This window comes from Pseudophryne corroboree, chromosome 2 (genome assembly GCF_028390025.1).
Source record: "Pseudophryne corroboree isolate aPseCor3 chromosome 2, aPseCor3.hap2, whole genome shotgun sequence".
Taxonomy (NCBI): Eukaryota; Metazoa; Chordata; class Amphibia; order Anura; family Myobatrachidae; genus Pseudophryne; species Pseudophryne corroboree.
This window is the reverse complement of record NC_086445.1, coordinates 730,609,652-730,627,496: the sequence shown is the minus strand read 5'-3', so window position 1 is coordinate 730,627,496 and position 17,845 is coordinate 730,609,652. Positions and strand designations below refer to the sequence as shown.

The 17,845-nt window shown below is 42.1% G+C and overlaps 1 long non-coding RNA gene across 1 annotated transcript; it reads left to right on the top strand.

The window, feature by feature from the left end:
* The first annotated feature begins 4,008 nt into the window (after window positions 1-4,008).
* LOC135051147 (uncharacterized) lies at window positions 4,009-17,591 on the top strand. Its single transcript, XR_010242068.1, has 2 exons — window positions 4,009-4,257; window positions 16,870-17,591. It is a non-coding gene; the product is annotated as an uncharacterized LOC135051147 (long non-coding RNA).
* The last annotated feature ends 254 nt before the right edge of the window (window positions 17,592-17,845 follow it).

Sequence of the window (17,845 nt, the reverse complement as noted above, 5' to 3'; positions counted from 1 at the left end):
TGACTGATGGACAGGACACTACCACTGGTCTGATGCAGCACAACACAACAACACTGTAAGGGACTTGTGGTTGTTGTTGTTGTTGTTGTTGTTATAATACTGTAGCAGTGGACATATAGCAGCAGCAGCGTATATCGTCACTGGTATGACTGATGGACAGGACAATACCACTGGTCTGATGCAGCACAACACAACAACACTTTATACAGTTACACTGGATATATGGCATCAGAGGACAACAACACTGTGACTGGCTGGACTGATGCAGCACAATACACTGACTACACTGGACTGGACAGCACAACACAGCAACACTTTATACAGCTACACTGGATATATGACAGCAGAGGACTCCAACACTGTGACTGGCTGGACTAATGCAGCACAATACACTGACTACACTGGACTGGACAGCACAACACAGCACCACTTTATACAGCTACACTGGATATATGGCAGCGGAGTACACCAACACTGTGACTGGCTGGACTGATGCAGCACCATACACTGACTACACTGGACTGGACAGCACAACACAACACAACACAGCACCACTTTATACAGCTACACTGGCTATATGGCAGCAGAGGACACCAACACTGTGACTGGCTGTACTGATGCAGCACAATACACTGACTACACTGGACTGCACAACACAGCACAAGACTCGCCACCCCACTTTGCCGCCCCCACACAGACACTGAACACTGAGGACACATCCTCTCAATACACTCTCCGAGACTGGAGTGAAAATGGTCGCGACGCGCGGCTCCTTATATGGAATCCAAATCCCGCGAGAATCTGACAGCGGGATGATGACATTTTTTCACGTTTGGGTTTCCGAGTTAGGCAGGAAAACCTGAGCCGGGCTCGGAACCGAACTCAGAAGGCAAAGTCCAGTAGGGTTCGGTTCTCTGAGAACCGAACCTGCTCACCTCTAATATATATATAGATGTATGTATGTATGTATGTATGTATGTATGTATGTATGTATGTATATATATATATATATATATGTAAATAACCTGCCACGGGGGAAGAGGCACAGCCAGGGGTGTGGTGATGACATGGGGGGGTGGGTTGGGGCCCTCCTATTTTAAGTACCCCAGGCCCCCTGAAGGCTTAATTCGGCCCTGGCAATCCCCGTAATTTACATGGATGCTTCAGTATAGTCCAATTTACCAAGTTCAATAAGCAAATTTAGGAGCTTTATCCCCACCTAGCTATCATCTAAATAGTATTCCATTAGTATTATACAGTTAATGCTATTAAGTAGAGATTATTATCACATTATTTTCTATATATGTTCAGTAAAACATTTATAAAAACAAATAGCAAAACACAGAAACACAGAATTTGATGGCAGATAAGAACCATATGTCCGTCCAGTCTGCCCGTTAGGGAATTAGGGATTAGGTTAGGGGTTATGTTATGAGGGATAGTGATTGGGTTAGGGGTTAGGTTATGAGGGATAGGGTATTAGGGTTAGGGATTATGGTATGTGGGATAGGGTATTAGGGTTAGGGATTGGGTTAGGGGTTATGGTATTAGGGTAAGGGATTGGGTTGCGGGTTATGGTATGAGGGATAGGGTATTAGGGTTAGGGATTGGGTTAGGGCAGGGGTGGGGAACCTTTTTTCTACCGAGGGCCATTTGGATATTTATAAAATCCTTCGGGGGCCATACAAAAATTCTCAACTTAAAAAATTACCCTGCCCCCCAGTAGGTCTGCCCCTTAGAGGTACTGTGTGTGCGCGCCGGAGGCGCGCACGTGCCAAAAAATTGGGTGTGGCCAGTTAAAATAGGAAGTGATACACATATGCCCCCAATAGTGCGGTACCAGATCCACAATTGCCCCCACAGTGCCAGGTATACAAATGCTCCTCACAGTGCCAGGTATACAGATGCCCCCACAGTGCCAGGTATACAAATGCTCCCCACAGTGCCAGGTATACAGATGCCCCCACAGTGCCAGGTATACAGATGTCCCCACAGTGCCAGGTATACAGATGCCCCCACAGTGCCAGGTATACAAATGCCCCTCACAGTGCCAGGTATACAGATGCCCCTCACAGTGCCAGGTATACAGATGCCCCTCACAGTGCCAGGTATACAGATGTCCCCACAGTGCCAGGTATACAGATGTCCCCACAGTGCCAGGTATACAAATGCCCCTCACAGTGCCAGGTATACAGATGCCCCTCACAGTGCCAGGTATACAGATGCCCCCACAGTGCCATGTATACAGATGTCCCCACAGTGCCATGTATACAGATGCCCCTCACAGTGGCAGGTATACAGATGTCCCCACAGTGCCTGGTATACAGATGTCCCCACAGTGCCAGGTATACAGATGTCCCCACAGTGCCAGGTATACAGATGCCCCCCTCCCCTCCGTGCTGATTACCTTTCTCCTTTCGGCGGGACACGGAGGAGAGCGCTGCTATGTTGGGCGGCAGCGGCATGAAGGACTTGAAACCAGCCGCCGGTTCGAGAGCCAATCAGAGCTCGCGGACCGGCAGCCGCGGCTACTGATTGGCCGCCGGTCTGCGAGCTCTGATTGGCTCACGGACCGGCGGCTGGTTTGAAGTACTACACGCTGCCGCTCTCACCCGACAGCCGCGCTCTCCTCCCTGTTCTGACAGCTGAGACACGCTGCCGCCGGACTGAGCGGCAGCGTGTTTCACTGACACAAGCTGGTGGGCCGGACCAAACGGCTTCGCAGGCCGTATACGGCCCGCGGGCCGGAGGTTCCCCACCCCTGGGTTAGGGGTTATGTTATGAGGGATAGTGATTGGGTTAGGGGTTTGGTTATGAGGGATAGGGTATTAGGGTTAGGGATTATGGTATGTGGGATAGGGTATTAGGGTTAGGGATTGGGTTAGGGGTTATGGTATTAGGGTTAGGGATTGGGTTACGGGTTATGGTATGAGGGATAGGGTGTTAGGGTTAGGGATTGGTTTAGGGGATAGGGTATTAGGGTTAGGGGTTATGGTATGAGAGATAGGGTATTAGGGTTAGGGGTTATGGTATGAGGGATAGGGTATTAGGGTTAGGAGTTATGGTATGAGGGATAGGGTATTAGGGTTGGTGGTTATGTAATGAGGGATTGGGTATTAGGGTTAGGGGTTATGGTATGAGGAATACGGTATTAGGGTTAGGGGTTATGGTATTAGGGTTAGGGGTTATGGTATTAGGGTTAGGGATTGGGTTACGGGTTATGTAATGAGGGATAGGGTATTAGGGTTAGGGGTTATGGTATTAGGGTTAGGGATTGGGTTATGTAATGAGGGATAGGGTATTAGGGTTAGGGGCTATGGCATAAGGAATAGAGTATTAGGGTTAGGGATTATGGTATGTGGGATAGGGTATTAGGGTTAGGGATTTGGTTAGGGGTTATGGTATTAGGATTAGGGATTGTGTTACGGGTTATGGTATGAGGGATAGGGTATTAGGGTTGGGGTTATGGTATGAGGGATAGGGTATTAGGGTTAGGGGTTATGGTATTAGGATAGGGTATTAGGGCTGTTTTAAGGTTTTGGGTTAGGGGGTGAGGGAGTTAGTTAATTTGGGGAATGGGGTCAGTTGTTGCTTTTATGGCTTTATCAATGTCACACACGATAAGAAAAGACACCCGCTCTGCCCTTCTGAGAGCACAGAGGGTGCCCTAAGAGGTTGGAGCAGCATCGCCATGCCCCTACCCAAACTTTATTATGATGCATGCCAATGCCTGATTCACTTTACAGCATTCAGACATGTGACACTGAGACATAATGAACACGCCCCAATCTGCAAAGCTCCACCCATTTTGGGTAAAATATTGCCCCTTTTAGGGTGTGTATATTTGGGCAGGTGGGAGATATGCTATTCTGTCCCTGCCTACCCCTATACACAGTCACATTATGGAATACAAATATTTGCCTGTATGGCTGCTGCTGCTGCTGCTGCTGCTGTCTGTGCTATGACATCACAATGGTCCAATTACACAATGAATGGAACGCCAGAGCAGAACACTAGGCTTTATCCTTTACCTGGTTCCCAAGAGTACAGGACATTGGCTGTGGAGCAGAGACTAACGTTGAGCTTATTTATTTATTTACAGTCTAAGTTATTTAAAATTATATTTTACTATTTTAAGTTTTATATTTTATTATATTAGTATATAGTAAGAGTATATCGGAGAGAAGAGTGAGGAGTGAGGGAGCAGCCATGGGCTGCATCCCATGCAACACGTGTTGGCCATTCTTTTGGCGTAAGGTAAGTGCGCTATTTTGGATTTATTTATACTTTGTTGTTAGCACAATTAGTGTTTTTGCTAGATTTCATAATGGACGGGGCTCACCTGAAAGTGGGCGTGTCAGAGCATACAGGGCGGTTTTGTCTCAATTTAGTAGGCCTAAATGTCAGGATAAATGGGCCCATTAGACTTTATTATACGTACATGACTGATCACGTCTTGTGAGGGCGGCCTCAGGGGATAATTCTGGGTGGGGACTTGTGCTGCACTACTGAGGTCACTCTAAATGGTTTCAGCTGCAACAAACCTGTGGGCATTACCCAGAGCCCACTATATTACACAAGTATTTGGTAGGGGGCGGTTTGTGCACTTGCTGATATATTTGTCTGTGCACTGGTAAGTTTGGTAATTGACACTGAATAGGTGTATTAAGAATTTTGTTTTTATTTTAAACAAGATCTATATCTATAAATATTGTGACAATACAGTACACATTAACGAATGTAGATATTTGCACCATGACATATACAATAAAATATACAATATCATACAATAATAATGTAAAATAATATGTATACAGTATATACATATATATATATATATATACACACACATATACATTATATACATATACACACACATATACTTCTGCTGGGGTGAGATGCATGTACTTTAGTTACTTAGTAATTATTGCATGCTGTTGATTTATGGAATCTTATATAACATATATTTATTATATCATATATTGATATAATGGTTTATGTATTTTATATCTGCAAATATATTATAATAGGCTTACAAATAGGTGGGCTCATAACAAAAGGGGTGATGTTTAGTACTGGTCCAATCACACAATATGTAATGCGTGGACGTTCCTATTTTCATACCTGTGATTGGCTCAGATTAAAGGAGCTATATCTCTACTGTCCAGGAAATATTTCCAGGCAAAGCCTAAATATACTTTACAGAGATATATAATCCTGGCTCATTGAACATATAAGTACTATACTTTGACTACAAGTCAGTTGTCCCAACTTGCAGAGCCTTATATAATATATGCAGATTTCATGTATAACTTTAGTGATTCCGAAAATGAGTTCAAGACTTGGAATACCAGCTCTATTTTGTCTAGTACATTTATTATAGGTGATACAAATTACAAGATAAGATAACACAATGATAATAAATCTTATAATTTATCTAAACTTCCTTAACCATGGTACATACATAAAACACAAACAGTTTTACAAACTTAAACAATTAATACACATACTATACACTTGCAAGAATATGTGAGGGCATAATTCATAGCTACCGTCTTAGGATCCTGACTCCCTCTGGACTTTGTTCCTTCCTCCTCTCCTTCTAACTCTCTATCTATCAGACTGCCCCTTATATCCTATATTCTACCAATTCAAAACTAGTATATGCCCACAGTTTCCAATGGAGTACATAATTATAGGTTTTGACAGATTCCAAAGTGTAATAAAACGTTCTCTGCTAACTCCGTCCCACGGTGGTGAGCATGTAGAGAATTTTGGGATCATAAAGTTTGGTATTCCTTTATCCATCAGAGATCTACCTTTGTATGGATGTGTAAACGATCTATTTCGCCTAGGCCCTAGGGTGTTAGCATAAATGATTGTGACCTGTTTATAGTGCGTTTGATCCTATATTATCATTGCCTCTGGCCAGCAGTATAACTGGACAATAGGCCAGCTGGTTGATGTACTCTCTAAAGGTATGAAGATCTTTGATTGTGAATTCCAATGTACCCTGTTCATACCAGTAACTGTTTGCATATTATGAGACCTGAGCTAGGTGACCTATTGACTTTATCCACCAAGTTATGATTATTTATTTGCTGTGTGTGAATCAAGTATACAGTATACATATATCTACATATCATGTAAACTTTGATTTAATTGTACTTGGTATAGCGCAGATCAGACGTTAATCCTTTCATTAATTCAGATATGAATAATGGCATGGAAGGGATGAATTTGTGTAATGCTCAATGTATTGTGTATTCTGGCTATATGGCTTACACAGGGAAAACCTGTCTCTTACATAATGACCCATAATCTTGCAGTAAAACACACAGAAATACATGCTACTAAATTCTCAAAACATAAGACTAATACATTCAAACCTATTTAAGTTATACCTTACAATAATATATATATACACACACTCTTAACTGGTTAAAATCACATTGGGTAATAAATCATATTATTTAATTTACATAATTTGTTCTAACTTTGGTACCTACTAAATTATATTGTTATGTAATGGTCTATATGGCAACAGTCGCCCCCTTGTGGCCGTGAGAATTGATGATGATGGCCACACATACATTAACATAATAATTGCTTATATCTTGCATCTACCAGTTTTTCTAGCTTACTGCGTTCCTGCCTTATAAGGCGCTTAAGCCACAATATCAGTGAAATTAAAATGATTAGCAAGATTGTTTGACCGATCAGCAAGCCCTTTAAACCAATCTCCAGCCAGGTGTTTGTCATGGTTATTTCAAAATCTCCATCATGCAGTAATTTATTTAGTGTGGCATCTGCCTTCTCAACCATGTTATTAATTTGAACTATGTGTGTGTCTTTCCTATCCAGGAGTTTCTGTAAATCTAAGGTTAAACTATCTATGTGTATGTTGAACACAGGTATATATTCTCCAAGGTTTGAGATTTCTGGTTCACTATCTATATTTATGTCCTCTTCATAAACGGGGATTGGGGTGATAACCGTCTGACCAATGGTGGTATACTCATGTGGGCTAAAGCAGAAATTTGGGTTTGGCACTGGACATGACTTTTCCCCATACAAGAACTCTCCGTGATTTGTGACTATGCAGTACTGTCCATTCATGTTGTATGTAACCTTCACCGCTGGAGTTCTCCATTTTGTTAGCTGCACTGGACAAGCAATGTCTCTGGCTGTATAGCTGGTTGATGTATTTGGCTTTGCACTGTGTTCAGGTCCTCCCATATCCATATCTTTGCTGGGAATGGTGGCAAGTTCATTTATATCTGTGATTAGGGTACTTGGTTTACTTGATTCTAGGCCGCAGATTGGCGTCTCAATTTCGAAAACATTGCAGCGACACAAGTATTGGTTTCCCTTGACTGCACAGCAAGCAGTATGTGGAACTTTCCAGATGTCGTCGACTCGGACCAGTAGTTCTGGTAGGTCCAGCCGCTCTTTGTAAATGTCCTTTTCCAAATATCCAATGGAGTGAACTGTAGACAGTTTGTCAAATAAAGACTTGCTTGGGTCGAACACAGGTAGAGAAATGGTAAAGGAGACATATAGGATATCGCTGACTGCACAAGGTTGCTGCTTGTTGTAACAACGGGGTGAACCTCTATTTGGGTGGGGGGTCACAGTGCCTAAATTCCTAATTGTGGAGATGGGCAGAGGTCTGCAACCATCTCTTGGGGTATTTTCCCCATGCCCAATGTCAGATTGCGAGCAATACCAATTGGTCAGGTCATTATCTCTTAAAATGTCAGGTATTCTACCAGATTGTAGGTCTCTAATTACATGTGTGATTGCGTTGAGGACATAATTACCATATGCAGTGCATATTATTTCTTTCCCCACCTGATTTTGTCTGGCTTCTCTATTGTTCAGTTCAATGATTTCGTTTATCTTGGCTTGGGTCTCTGAAAACAATCTTGCTATATCATGCATGTTATAAACAGTAAATTTTTCTTCACTGGCCAGACCCTCAATGCCCTGCAGGACAGGCTTCAAAACATATTGCCCCTCTTTCTGCTCAAATTGCCTATGTGTCTGCGGATGACTTCCAAATCCGCCCTATTCCAAATTGACATCCCGGAACCAAACAGTCCAGGGATGGATCCAATGATCCCATCTAAGCTTTGTAATTTCCTGGATCTAAAAATACCTTTTTGGTTAGGGGTTGCCTGTCCTGTGTATGGGTCTTGAGTTCTGCTCTGGTGAGAAGCAACAATATCTACTAGTAATGAAGCATAGAATAAAGAAACATTACTATTTACACAATAACCAAATTCTGCCATATTCCATTTTGATAGATTTAGGACTACTGGTACATGTATATATTGTACATTGTTTATCAAGGAACCAGGAATGGAGGTGGCAGTAAGGCCACTTGTGGGTCCTTCACTTGTTGGTGGGCACTCAGCTGTTTTAGTAGATGGCAGTGATTTAGCCTTTGTTGTGGTACTTGGGGGAGTAGGGTCTCTTTTCTGGGACACATTCAGTGTGATGCTCCCAGGAACATAAGTCCTCTTTACTGTGGGTGGATTCCCATACATGGGAATGGGGATGATAAAACCATATATCCAGGTTCCTGTGTCTGTAGGGTTTGCATGGCTAAGCAATAGTGATCCATTTGGAAAAACATGTATTCTACCCATGTAATGTGGTGAGTTTCCTGCGTTTCCATTATCCCAGGCTTTAATTTCTTTGTCTGCTGGGCCCCACCAGGATACCTGTTTCCCTGTTGTGCCTTGTACTGACACTGGAAGGAGGATGGATTCTCCCTCTTTACAGTGAATCGGATTGGCTTCCACTCTAATTGAAATGTTGACCTCACTGGTACACTGGATCTGGAGGCTCACCACGAAGGACAGAACCAAAGTCGGGATTCTCATTTTTCTGTAAAACCAAAACAAAACAAAATAAAATTATAAGAAAGAAAGAGAGATGCGCTACTCAGTTGACCCTTCTCCTTTGTACAGTTTAATCTGATTGGCATGTACCCATTTGTCCTGCACTTTCTTTGCATCGTTGATTCTTAATTTGTATACTGAGGGACTCAGTCTGTCCACTATTGAAAATGGTCCTCTCCATTTCTTGCCCAGACCATGGTCTGTGGGTCGGAGTTCTAGAAACATGACCCTTTCTCCAACTTCCCAACAATTTTCTCTTACACCTTTGTCAAAATAAGCCTTTGCTTTTCTCTGTGCTTTCCCTAAATGCTGTGCTGCAAACAGATGAACCTCTGTGAGTGCTTTTTGCAGTTTTGTAAGGTACTGATCCATTGACAGTCTATCAATAGTAGGGGTGTGTAGATCTATCCAAAGGTGCTCTGGCAATCTCATTTGCCTGCCTGTCATTAATTCAAAGGGGGTCAATCGGGTCGCTGATGAAGGTGTGGCCCTTATTGCCATTGCCACTAGGGGTAGCAAATTATCCCAGTTCTTACCATTTATGCCAACAAACTTTCTCAACATAGTTTTGATCTGTCTGTTGGCACGTTCCACCTGTCCAGAAGATTCAGGATGAAAAGGGACATGGAAGCTTTGTTTTATTCCCAGCATTTCCAGGCATGTTTGCATCACATTACCTGTGAAATGTGAACCTTGGTCTGATTCAACCGATGTTGGAAGGCCCCACCGTGTGAATATCTGATCAACCAGAATTTTTGCTGTGCTCAGGGCTGTGTTACTTTTAGAGGGAAAAATTTCTACCCATTTTGAAAATAGGTCAGTCACAACCAACACGTATTTGTTATTTTTAGCTGTGGCAGGCAGAGGGCCCATGTAATCAATTTGTAAGGCATTCCAGGGACCTTCCCTTCTCTGGATTCTCAGTGGAGCATTTATCTTTCTAGGTGCTGGGTTAACTTGGGCACATACCACACAGTTGTCACAGTATTGCTGTACATCTTTTACCATATCTGGCCACCAACCTATTGTTTTTAGTCTCTGCTGTGTCTTTTCTACACCCTGGTGTCCACCTGTGGGGAGGTCGTGTACAAGATATATCATTTCATTCCTGTACTCTTTTGGGACTACCCATGTTGTATCTTCCCCATTGTGGATAAGCATTTCCTTGTCCTCTGTTAGTGTTAGATTTGGTGTGTGTTTTGCCAATGTATTTCCCTCTGTTAAGTCCAACTCCTCATTCCTCAACTTTTGTATGATTTCTTTAATTTCAGGGTCCTGCATTTGGATCTCTGAAATGTCTGGTGCATTTATCATCTCTGGCCTTTTTGCCACTGCACATACAAGAGGGCACACTTTTGGCTCTGGGCTTGCTTTCGGTATCTGCCACAGCTCCCCCTCTTGTGCCCCTTGTTTGGCTAAAAGGTCAGACATTTCATTCTGTTCATGGTGTGGTGATGCAGGTGAATGCCCTTTGACTTTACAGACCCAGGGGACATGTGTTAGACTCTGTGCCAGGGAAACTATGTACTGGAGAAGGTCTGCATATTTAAGAGGGCTTCCATCAGATGAGGTATACTGATGAGTTTGCCAAAAGGGCAAAAATTCAGTAAGGGCATTACACACCCATGCTGAGTCCGAGTACAATGCGATTTCATGTTTGTGGTCTTGGAATAATTCAAGGGCATGTGCTACTGCTGCCAGCTCAGCGTACTGTGCAGACTTTACATCACAAGATCGAAAAACAGATTGTGGTGTGGTTTGGGGATGCATTATGTACAGACCAAAACCTGCATGGGGTGACCCATGTACATAAAAACATGAACCATCTGTAAAGATCTGGGTGGTTTGTTCAGGGGCTGTAGCCTCCTGTGGCATTGCTCTAAACAAATGTTTTGAATGGTCAGCTGGGAGTAAGTCACATGTGTGTGTCAGTCCCTGGTATATTAGTCCATATGCACAGGTGGATGGACTGTTAGTTGCCTTCACTGTTATATCTCGATCCTGCAACAAAAGGGCCCAATGTGCTAACCTGGCATTAGAGACATTCCCATCTTTGATTCTGTCTGTGAGGAGGAACCTTGTTGGTGTGTGCGTGGAATGTAAGATGATAGGGTTCAGGCCTATCATGTATGTGAACTGTTTTACTGCCCAAAATGTGGCAAGAAGGTGTTTTTCACACACAGAGTATTTTAATTCCACTGGTGTCAGTAACTTTGATGCATAAGCTATGGGCCTTTGCTGTGCATGTATTTCCTGTGACAGGACTGCAGACATGGCTGTTTCTGTTGCTGCTGTCTCTAAGTGAAAGGGTAACTGTGGGTCTGGATTTGCAAGGGCAGGGGCACTAGCTAGTGCTTCTTTTAATGTTTCTACTGCCTTTGTGTGACTGGGGGTCCATTCCCATTTTATATCCTTTTTGAGGAGAGAATAGAGAGGTGCAGATATTTGTGAAAAATCAGAAATGAAGGACCTAGAGTAATTTACCAACCCCAGGAAGGATCTCAGTGTAGGTATGCTGACAGGAAGGGGTAAACGAAGGATGGTTTTTACCTTATCTGCCGATATTGTTCTCCCATCAGCCGTAACACTGATCCCCAGGAAGGAAACAGATTCCCGTAAAATCTGAGCTTTAGATGGGTTACACTTCAAACCTGCGTCTTTGAGGATGCCAAGGAGTTCTCCCAGTAGCTGAAGATGCTCTTCCTTTGTCTCTGTTGCTAGTAAGAGATCATCTACATACTGCAATAAATTCTTGTGGGAAGAAAAATCAGTTAAAATTTCTCTCATCGTAGTATGGAAAAATGATGGAGAATTATGGAAGCCCTGTGGAAGACATGTAAACGTGTATTGCTTTCCCAGAAATGTGAAGGCAAATTTGTATTGACACTCTTCAGATAGAGGCAGAGACCAAAACCCATTTGAAATATCTAAAACTGTGAACCATTTATGCTCTGGGCTTAACATTTTTAGAATGTCTGGCATTGACGCAACAGTGGGTGCGCAGCTAAGCGTAAGGCCATTAAGTTTGCGGTAGTCAATTGTGAGCCGCCAGGAACCATCCGGTTTCCGTACTGGCCATATTGGCGCATTGTTAGTGGATACACATGGTCTGATTACACGCTGCTCTAACAGAGAGTCAATTGTTTCTTGAATGAAGCTTATGGCCTCCTGTGGGAAATTGTACTGCTTCTGTGGGGGAGGGTCAAGACCACTGACTTCAATCACCTTGTTTACCTTCCCACAGTCATGTTTGTGTTTAGCAAAAGCATCCTGAAACTGTTCAAGTAATGGTAATACCAAATCTTTGTCAGGATGATCAACATTAGCCTTAAGCACATCATATTTCGCATTATTGGGTTTTACAGCAGCAATTACATGGGAATCTGGTATAATTACAACCTCAGGTGTTACATTAGGAGAACTCTGCAGAAGTAAAAGGTTAGTCAGATCCAATATACACCCATTAGGGATCATAAAGTCAGACCCTAATAAATTAGTTTCACTTGGCAGTGAGGCTAATGCAAATGTGTGAATTGCAGATACATCTCCTATTTGTATTTGGAGAGGGTTTGACAGCACTGTATCTACCTTATTCCCTGCAAAGCTTTGGAGATGTATTGTTTTTCCTGCTGACAGAGGAGAGTGATGTGGCTGATCATCATGTAGGATTGATATGGCGGCACCGGTGTCTAGTAACATTGTGTGCTGGTGGCCCCTGACCAGAACCGAGACTTGAGGGCGCCCGCACCTATCTAAAGTGATTGGTGCAACTATCCTTGGGGCCACTGACTGTCAATTTTTCTCCTTTTGTGTGTCAGCTTGCTGCACTTTGTTTGCTTTTTCTAAATTCTCATACTTCTCTTTTATGGCCTGTAGCTGGTGTCTTAGCTCTGTGTAAGTGGGACCCTGGTGTTTAAACTCTGTGTCCTTTCCTCTGTTCCCAAAATGTTGTGAGTAACCCATGTGTCTATTCCAAGCTCCATCATTTGAATGTCCTTGGTATCCTCTACCTCCACCTCTAAAAATGGATCTCTCTTTAAACATTCCCCCTCTCCTTTGTGACCCTGTGTTCCATCGTGGGTTAAATGGTGTGTTTACCTCCCCTGGAATGTGGGGCCCTTCAACCACCATTGGTTTACCTTCTGACTCTAATGCTGCAACCCTCTTTATAACACATTTCTCATTCCTTTCTGCCATCTTACGTTGCTTACTGGCCTGTACTGCTTGAAAGGACCGCTGCATTAATCCCATTATTTTATCATAGCTATGCTTTACGGTATCTATCAAGTGTTCACACTTAGCTTTAATTGTGGGGTGCGAGTTATGCACCAACAAGTTTTTGAAATCTTTGCTGTTTTTCTGACTGTTGTCATTTTTGCTGTTTCCTGCACTATATGCTGCCCACAATCTATTTGCATATATTAATGGGTTCTCCTCACTTTGCTGTTTGATTTCATATGCAACCATTGTGCCTGCTACTGAAGGGTTAATTATCTTTTGTAGCTCCTCTACAGTTTCTTCATATGTACCTTTACCTTCTTTAATCAGATCTGGCAAAGCGCTCCAAGCAGCTAATGGAATTGTTAATTGCAGTACCTTAACCTGATCAGTGAGATTTCTAATTCCTAGAAGTTCACACCTCTGCTGAACATTAGCTGCATGGGAGGTGATGTGTTCTCCTGAACTCATTTTTCCAATCATATCTGCCACTCCCATAAGTGTTTTTATGGGTTGTGGGGGATGATTGGCACTAGGGGCCCTTGAGTGAATGGCCTCTCCTTCACTATTGAATCCCAATAGGGTGTTCCTACTCTCAGTGAGGAATGCTGGCTGTTTATGAGCCCTGTGTGCCTCAATTTCTGTCTGTACTTCTTCATCACTACTATCTGTGCCTATTAATATAGAGCACTCCCTATTCGCTGCTGATTCTGCAAACTCTCCCATTGCTATGGGTACCCTGAGGGTAGATTCAGTAGAATTCCCCTCTCCCCAGCAGTCCTCTCTGTCCTCATGATTTGTGTCCCATTGTTCTCTTTCATATGCATAGATAGGATATGGGGCAGTGGCTGCAGTTCCTATCCTAATGTTTGCAGCAATATGTCCTTTCAGAACAGATATCTCTTGCATAAGCTGCATCTCCCTGTCCACACAAGGGGTATGGTCAATTGCTTTCCCTTTCATACATTCTGTGAGCTGTCCCTGCATAACTTTATATGCACTTATTATCTCATCTCTCTCTGTTGTAACCTCTGTTAGAGCTCTCCTACATTCTGTGGATTCCCTCTGAGCATTTTTATGTTTCTGTAACACTTCATCCTGGGAGATTTTACCCATGTCATTAAGTGTTGTTAAAGTTTTAATTTGGATATTTAGCTGATCTATTTTTTCCTTGCTTTCTGTTTCTTTTAAATTAGATTCTTCTCTACATTTTTGTAGGGTTTTAGCTAAACTGCTTAATTTAGCATCCATAGCCAAACAGGCTGCATACAAGCCTGCAATGGCTATTCCTTTCTGTTTCCTTTTCTTTGATGATTTAATTTCATCATCAAACAAACCCTGGACATAGCTCCATGGGTTTTCTTTTAATTTGGCATCACAAGCAAAGTCTGTACACTTTTGCTTTGTGATGTATTTCACTACAATGCTGTCTATATTTGACATTGTAGCCATTTTACAGATTTATTCCCTTTCGTTATATGTATTCTATCACTGAGAATTACAAACTTTTAGTATTTGGGAACAATATTTCCTATATTTTGCACGTGGTATCCTCCCTTATCTGTTCGCTAGCCTGATAAGTTAAACTCTAACACCCGTGTTTTTTAATTTCTTACTTTAGGCCTTTTTTAGAAAATAAAATTCTCTAGTCATTTGCAACTTATTCCACTGTGATCTTGTATTTTGCCCAGCGGGCTTATAGCCCTTGCGCTGCCCCTAAATATTGTATTTAGTCAAAATTGATACTGAATAATTCCAAGTCCCTTCCGTGGTCGCCAATGTTGATTTATTTTTTTTATATAACATATATTTATTATATCATATATTGATATAATGGTTTATGTATTTTATATCTGCAAATATATTATAATAGGCTTACAAATAGGTGGGCTCATAACAAAAGGGGTGATGTTTAGTACTGGTCCAATCACACAATATGTAATGCGTGGACGTTCCTATTTTCATACCTGTGATTGGCTCAGATTAAAGGAGCTATATCTCTACTGTCCAGGAAATATTTCCAGGCAAAGCCTAAATATACTTTACAGAGATATATAATCCTGGCTCATTGAACATATAAGTACTATACTTTGACTACAAGTCAGTTGTCCCAACTTGCAGAGCCTTATATAATATATGCAGATTTCATGTATAACTTTAGTGATTCCGAAAATGAGTTCAAGACTTGGAATACCAGCTCTATTTTGTCTAGTACATTTATTATAGGTGATACAAATTACAAGATAAGATAACACAATGATAATAAATCTTATAATTTATCTAAACTTCCTTAACCATGGTACATACATAAAACACAAACAGTTTTACAAACTTAAACAATTAATACACATACTATACACTTGCAAGAATATGTGAGGGCATAATTCATAGCTACCGTCTTAGGATCCTGACTCCCTCTGGACTTTGTTCCTTCCTCCTCTCCTTCTAACTCTCTATCTATCAGACTGCCCCTTATATCCTATATTCTACCAATTCAAAACTAGTATATGCCCACAGTTTCCAATGGAGTACATAATTATAGGTTTTGACAGATTCCAAAGTGTAATAAAACGTTCTCTGCTAACTCCGTCCCACGGTGGTGAGCATGTAGAGAATTTTGGGATCATAAAGTTTGGTATTCCTTTATCCATCAGAGATCTACCTTTGTATGGATGTGTAAACGATCTATTTCGCCTAGGCCCTAGGGTGTTAGCATAAATGATTGTGACCTGTTTATAGTGCGTTTGATCCTATATTATCATTGCCTCTGGCCAGCAGTATAACTGGACAATAGGCCAGCTGGTTGATGTACTCTCTAAAGGTATGAAGATCTTTGATTGTGAATTCCAATGTACCCTGTTCATACCAGTAACTGTTTGCATATTATGAGACCTGAGCTAGGTGACCTATTGACTTTATCCACCAAGTTATGATTATTTATTTGCTGTGTGTGAATCAAGTATACAGTATACATATATCTACATATCATGTAAACTTTGATTTAATTGTACTTGGTATAGCGCAGATCAGACGTTAATCCTTTCATTAATTCAGATATGAATAATGGCATGGAAGGGATGAATTTGTGTAATGCTCAATGTATTGTGTATTCTGGCTATATGGCTTACACAGGGAAAACCTGTCTCTTACATAATGACCCATAATCTTGCAGTAAAACACACAGAAATACATGCTACTAAATTCTCAAAACATAAGACTAATACATTCAAACCTATTTAAGTTATACCTTACAATAATATATATATACACACACTCTTAACTGGTTAAAATCACATTGGGTAATAAATCATATTATTTAATTTACATAATTTGTTCTAACTTTGGTACCTACTAAATTATATTGTTATGTAATGGTCTATATGGCAACAATGCAGATACTGTTGATAAACAATTATCGATAAAGAAGAAACATTTCAGTAGCCCCTAAATGTCATTTTATATGTCATTGTGCAAATATCTACATTCATTAATGTGCACCACACGGTCACTGTATTTATAGAGATCTTGTTTAAAAAAAAAAAAAAAATCTTCATTTACCCATTCAGTGTTAATTACCAAACTAACCAGTGCACGAACAAATATATTAACAAGAGCACAAACAGCCCCCAACCAAAACCAGTCTCAGGGGAAGGTGAAGGTGGAAGTCTGACTAGAAGGGATGTTTGCTTATAACTGAGCTGGATTATTATTTAGTATTTCTATTTTTCTTTATTTAAATAAGGCACAGCCGAGGGATGCTCCCCTGTTATCGCAGGAGAGTCAAGAGCCCGCGCTCCCCTCAGAGAGCCAGGAACACCAGTTACCCGCGGAGAGGCAAGTGCCCTCATTACCCCAGGCACCGCCAGCCCCTCTTGCGCCCCGGGCAAGTGAGACACCACTGCCACCCAGGGCAAGGCAGATACCACCGCCACCCAGGGCAAGGCAGATACCACCACCACCCAGGGCAAGGCAAACACCACCACCTCCTCGGACAAGACAGCCACCTCCACCATCATGGGGAAATCATGCACCCACGCAACCCCGAGTGAGGAAGGCACCACCGCCACCTCGGGAGAGAAAGTCACCACCTCCCCCTCGGAAGAGAAAGGCACCACCACCACCTCGTGAGGGAAAGGTGCCCACTCCATAGAGGCATCCGACCCCACCATAACCACCAGAGGCATGCTCCCCCACTACAACATCAGGGAGGAATGCGCCCCCACAACCACCATCAGGGAGGCACGTGCCCCAATACCACCATCAGGGAGGCTTGCACCCCCACTACCACCATCAGGGAGGTATGCACCCCCACTACCATCAGAGGCATAAAGCATGTGTGCCCCAAAAACACCAGGGACGCATGTGCCCCCACCACCATCAGAGAGGCAAGCACCACCATCAGAAAAGTTGCTTGCCGACACAATCTATTATTTATAAATAAATAAAAAAAATTATTAAAATGTTTGTTGCCTAAAAACTACACTCTATTCCCCCCCCAATTGAAGTGTCTGTATGATGAATGAATAGTTGGGAACTACTGTGTCATTGGAAGCCTCGTTAGATGAGCAGATATTCATTATTTCCCAGCAGGGGCACACACATAACTTATATATTGGAAATTAAGATGCATTTGTGGGGTTATGGGTAACCAGCTTCATAACAGATTGCCAGTTCTATGATCTTAGAACCAATGATATAGCCCCAGAGTGTGCTTTCAT